Below are 6,000 nucleotides of genomic sequence, written 5' to 3' on the forward strand. Positions count from 1 at the left end.
GCTGCATGCACCCCCTCGGAAAAGAAGGAGAAGATGGAGAAGAAAGCAAGGGTATAGGAAGAGAGAAGAGAAGAGGGTAGGGGGGAAAATAACAAAAAAGGCACGTCATATAAATTGGGTGTGTGTTTTTTTTTTCGAATGTTCAATCGGTGTGTATGCGAGTTTTCATATTTCCGTGATGGCGGGCCCTCAAGATGAATTTCCGGGGGCATAATGAAGAAAAATGACGTCCGACGGCTGCGCATGCTTGGCATATGTACGTGTGACTTGGGCGGTGAAACATTGGATATCCGTTCGGATGAATAGGATACAGGCGGACGGCTTGGCCATTTGGAATTCCCTCCCAGGCAACGGGGAACTGGTCTCGGTTCTTCGGGGGTTCCTGGAGATAGGGGAGTTCGTCAAGGAACAGTTTATCGTATTCGCCGAATTGGTACAGCCTGTCCTGCGGGATGGGAAGTGGGCCATAGTCTTCGAAATCTCGGTAGGCCTGAGAGCGGAGCGGAAATGGATTTTGTGGTCTCGGGATAGCTGCGTCCTCGAGGTCTAGTATTGGTTCCGGCTCGGGCTCAGGTTCTGGCACCGGTTCAGGTGTGAGGGGTCGTGGTGCGTCTGCTATAGGCGGGTCCTGTGGTGGAACGTCAGCCAGGGGGGGATTACTTTCGGGCTCTTGGGCTACAACCTTGGGGATGGTGTTGGCGTGATCAGTTAAACGTGGTTCGGCCCCCTGGGGGAGCGAAAGAGCCATTCCTGGAGCTATAGGCCATGGGGCCGGATATAGGAGTGCAGCCTCCAACATTACTTCTTCCGGTTTACGCTTTGGGATTCCTCCGGTAGCGGCCGCCTGAGCTTGTACGGGCCCGTCTTGGATGATGCGTGCGTCCGGCAGAAAATTTTGACGAGGGCGTGCGGGATTCCTGTCCGAGCCCGTTGGGTCAGGGCGAACGGGGTCTTGTTGAAGATCATGGCCCAGATCCTCATTTTCTTCGTGTAAGAGCAGTATATCTAGTTCCGGGACCTGGGGTGCGATCCGAGGAGGACGGACTTGTTCGGAGGGCGTTGGTTCTTCTTCCCGGGAAAGTGGGCCGAACGAGTGGGCAACGGGGAATGAAATAATTGGCTGCTCTCTGGGGATTGGACGCAATAAGAAATCCTCAGGGGCGACTGTGGACATCCGGCCTCTTTGTCTCCGGGGAGCCACTTTCCAATATAGAGGAGGAGGGGTAGCCATCTGAAAAGAAAAGAATTTAGAAAAGAGTCCCATAAGGATATAATAAGGGTTCCCATTGGGATCGAGTGTGACGAATCGCAATGGTAGGAACACGTTGTTCTGATTAAACAGCTGTGGGCGCCAACCGCCTCGGGTGAGCTAGTCGAACCCTTTCCCAAGGTGGCTTTGCAATTGGTTTTCGCTTAAAACAGAAGTCTATCGGGTCTAAGTCCGTAATGTTGTTTATGCGTAGGTACTGAGAGACTTCATTTGTTGAGCGTTTCATGCGCTTCTTTCCTCCCGGTGGATAATAGTATATATCTAGATCTACTTTGCCGGGTTGTACGGTGTGTCTATAACACAGCTCGCGAACCCATCCTTTTTTGAATGGCTTCTCATAATTTGTCGGAAACTGTTCAGCAATCGCTGGAGGGTCGGGAGAATGCATATCTTCTCCAGTACTCGTGGATTCGGACAGTTCATCCATAGGAACTAAAGGGTTAGGATTCGTGGCTTCTGACTTATTCGAACTTGGTTCATTTGACGGAAGAGGGGCTTCCCCTTCCGGACTAGTAGATATGGTATGGAACTTCGGCGTCTTTTTCACTGGCTTTGTCGATGAACTAGTCGTCGTTGTAGCTCTCCTGCGCTTTCTTCGTTGTTGTCTGTCTTCCTTTCGGTCTATATCTTCTGAAGACGAACTGAGTTGGTCTGGCAGACGCAATTCTCTTCGTCTTTCAGCTTGGGGACGCGAGAGGGACGGTTCTTTTGACGACGTGCTTTTACTGCTCGATACTTTGCGCAGTGGTTTCTTTCTCCTTCCAATGACTGAAGATGAGGTAGTAGGGTGACTTCTTTTGCGGGGATCGTGGATCTCTGGCTCGTCACTTGAGATACTGCTACTCATCATTTTCCGTGTAGGTCTTGGAGTTGGTTTCGGAGCGATGGACAAAGGGGTTGTAAAACCTCTCTTTTCCTGTTCCGGTTCCGTTATTCGGTCGACATCCGTCGAAGTACTCAATTTTCGGAGGGTCTTTTTCTTAGGTTTAATGTCTTCGGTTGTTTACGTAGTCGGGTGTTCCCTTTATTCTCGTTCCGGTTTTATAGGGTCCAATTGTATTTGTGGTTCTGGAGTCACGGAGGCGTCTGTCGGTTGTGTCACTTCTGGACTGACTATATTCTCTCGACCTTCTTCCGTTGGACGGACTTCTTCCGTGGGACGGACTTCTTCCGTTAAACGGACTTCTTCCGTTGGCGTTTTAGGTTCTTTCGATCTTGTTTTCGGAATCTTGTCCACAAATCGAAAAGGTCCGATCATTTCAACAACTTCCTCGAAGGATTCGGAGGAAGGTTGGGATCTTTCCTGGGGTACTTCTTGGGGAAGTGTTCCTTCCGGAGGTGGCGGGTTGGTTTCTTTTTCTGGAGGAAAAGGTTCCTTCGGGACAGTATTTTCATTTTCCTGAATGAGTTCCGCGGTTTGGTCTTCTTGTGTTAAAATTGGAGGTGGTACTCTTTCTGGAGCTGGCGCTCTGGGTCTCCGTGGGGAGGTAACTGCTTCGGGTTGTGGGTTTTCATTTCTCTGGATAGGGTCTTCAGTGGTTGTGTCAATTTCGGCTGGTTGTCCCGACTCTTCTCCTGGAGTAGGCGTCCCTTCGATTCCCTCTAACGGTACTTCAGGAGTTTGGTATAATTTGAGTTGAGACATATTAATTTGGCCGGTCCTTTGTCCCGAGATCATGTCTTCTAGGACATAGACTAATGGACTCCTCTTCTCTATGATCTTGTAGGGACCTGTCCACTTCGGACATAATTTGGCCATTCGTCCCAAGTTAGCGTTAGACAGGGGATGAGTCAATTTCCAAACGATGGTCCCAATGTCGAATTCGAGATCTTCTCGTCTGAGGTCATAGTATTTTTTCTGTTTGGCTTGAGCCAATTTAGAGAAAGTCTTGGTTAATTTCCATTGATCCTTTAAGGTCTTCAAGGTCTCCGAACGATCTTCAAATTCCTCGATGGGCATCCCTATGTCGATGTCCCATGGGAGTCTCGGTTCTCGTCCCATGTTTAAATAAAAGAGAGATCTTTTAGTCGTTTCGTGGGGCGCTGAGTTTATCGCGAACGCAAGGGCGTTCAGAGTTTCATCCCATGTTCGGTGATTATTTTCAACGTATATGGAGATGGTTTCTCCTAGGACTCGGTTCACCCGCTCCGTGATGTTCGACTGAGGGTGGTATGGCGATGTATGAATCGGTCCAATGTTGAATAATTTGCACGTGTTGCGCCATAGTGAGGACACGAACTGCGTTCCTCTGTCGCTAAGGATTTGTTTCGGAGCTCCCCATCGACATACAAAGTTCTTCAATGCGAGGGCGCATGCGTCGGCTGTTATTCTTTTTAATGGGACTAGTTCCACGAATTTGGTCATATAATCCGTAAAGACAAGAAGAAATCGGTATCCTCTCCTGCTGACCGGAAAGGGTCCCATGATATCGACTCCTATTTTGTCGAAGGGTCCAGTCGGAACTGTAGATATCATAAGACCAGGTGTCCTACGGTTACTAACCTTGTACTGTTGGCAAAGAACGCATTCTCTGACGTATTGTGTGACGTCTTTGTCAAGATCGGGCCACCAGTACCGATGTCCTACTTTTTCTCGTGTCTTGTACTTTCCTCTATGGGCAGACAGAGGATGATCATGTAAGAGTCTCAAGGCTTCTCTTCTGAGAGATTGGGGTAAATAAATCCGTGCTGGACGAACTCCCGATGATTTCCGGTAAATGAGATTGTTTACCATCTCGTACTCTGTATTGTCTGGAGGATTTTCCTGTCGGAATTGTTCAATGATTCCGCGAATAACCGGATCTTCTCCTTGAGCGGTGATAATATCGTCGCGATCGAAGATATGAAAGTTTGCGTGTGGGTAAGGTGGTAAAATGTACGCGACGTGTGAGTGATCCGATGGAGCGGTCGATTCTTCTGATGACGTGATCTGAATATCTTCTTATATGGTGGAGGCTATTGACATGGCGAACAATCCTATTGGAGCTCGCGAATCGGCGTCGGCTACGACGTTCTCGACTCCCTTCTTATGTTGAACTTTGAAATCGAACGTCTGTAGATACATTGCCCATCTGACAAGTTTCGAGTTTGGTTCTTTGAGTCCAAATAGCCATTGTAAAGCCTTGTGGTCGGTGACGACGTTAAAGGGTTTACTTTCCAAATAAGGTCGGAAATGTCCGATGGCCCAATAAATTGCTAGACATTCCTTTTCTGAAGTACTGTATTTGGATTCCGCATTTCGGAGATTTCGACTCGCATATGCGATTGGAACTTCTCTTCCATCTTGGACTTGAGATAACATCGCGCCCAAGCCGGCGTCTGATGCATCTGTTGTCAATATGCTCGGCGCATCTGGTTTGTACGCGGCCAATGGTGGTGAACTACAGATGGCATCTTTTATCTTCTGAAAAGATTCCTCTTGATCAGGACCCCATGTGAACTTTACGCCTTTCTTCTTCAATTTATTGAGTGGAGTGGCTAGTTTGGAATAGTGAGGTATGAATCTTTGATGCCATCCTGCCATTCCAAGGAATCCTTGGACTTGTTTCAGCGTCTTTGGCTGAGGATATTTTTTGATGGCATCAACCTTGGAAGGATCGATGTAAATTCCCGTTTCGTTAATTACGTGTCCAAGAACGACTGCTTCCGATTGGGCGAAGCGGCATTTCTTCAATTGAAGGGTTAAACCAGCGTTCTTCAGTTTAGTCATCACATACTCTAGAGCATTTTTCTGCTCTTTCCATGTCTCGGAGGCAATTAGTATGTCGTCGAGGTATACGACGATAGCAAATTTTTCTCCATCTCGGAAGACTTCGTCCATTAGTCGTTGGAAAGTGCTTGGCGCATTGCAAAGTCCGAATGGTAATACGTTAAATTCGTATTTTCCAGCGTGCGTGATGAAAGCTGTCTTTGGCGCACTTCCTGGTTCCATTTCAACCTGCCAGTACCCTGATTTCAAATCCAATGCGGTGATGTACTTTGGCTTTCCCAATTTACTGAGAGTTTCATCGATTCTTGGAATCGGATAGGGATCTTTTGCAGTGATGGAATTCAATTCTCTGACGTCGATGCAGAAACGGTATTTCTTCTTGCCTGTACCGGATCCGTCATCTTGTTCTAGAATCACCACTGGCGAAGCCCATGGTGACGTCGAAGGTTTGATTATTCCATCCTTGAGCATGTCATAAATGCTTTGTTCTATTATTTTCTTCTTGGCATCACTCACTCGATATGGTCTTTTATGTATCGGCTTAGCATTTCCGGTATGGATTTCGTGGACCACTAAGCTGGTTCTTCCTAACTTATCACTAAAAAGTTCTGGGAATCGGAGAAGGAGTTCTTTCAACTCTCTCTTCTGCTTATATGAGAGAGAGGTTGATTCAACTGCTTCATTAACGTTAGAGACCATTTGGGGTGAGGGAGGAAGTTTATCTTCTGTTACTTCTACGAATTTTAATTCTTGTCCATCTATGTTACAGGTTAAGTTTCCAAAATCGATAATAGTTTTCCAGTCTTCAAGAAAATCTTGGCCTAGAATGGCATCACACAGAAGTGAAGGGACGATGTGGAACTCTTGGCTAAATCTCCTCGTTACATCTTGTTCAAATGTTATTTCAAAATCTAGTACGGTTGAGCCCTTAGTGAAGGAGTATTGCCCATTTCCCATTATGATACACTCTGATTTTTCTGAGTTCGGTTCTAATCTGTTATCCCCTCTAAATCTTTGTATG

The sequence above is a fragment of the Phalangium opilio genome, unplaced genomic scaffold (assembly GCF_054372755.1).
Source record: "Phalangium opilio isolate 3A_F unplaced genomic scaffold, DU_Popi_V2 ptg000017l_1, whole genome shotgun sequence".
NCBI lineage: Eukaryota > Metazoa > Arthropoda > Arachnida > Opiliones > Phalangiidae > Phalangium > Phalangium opilio.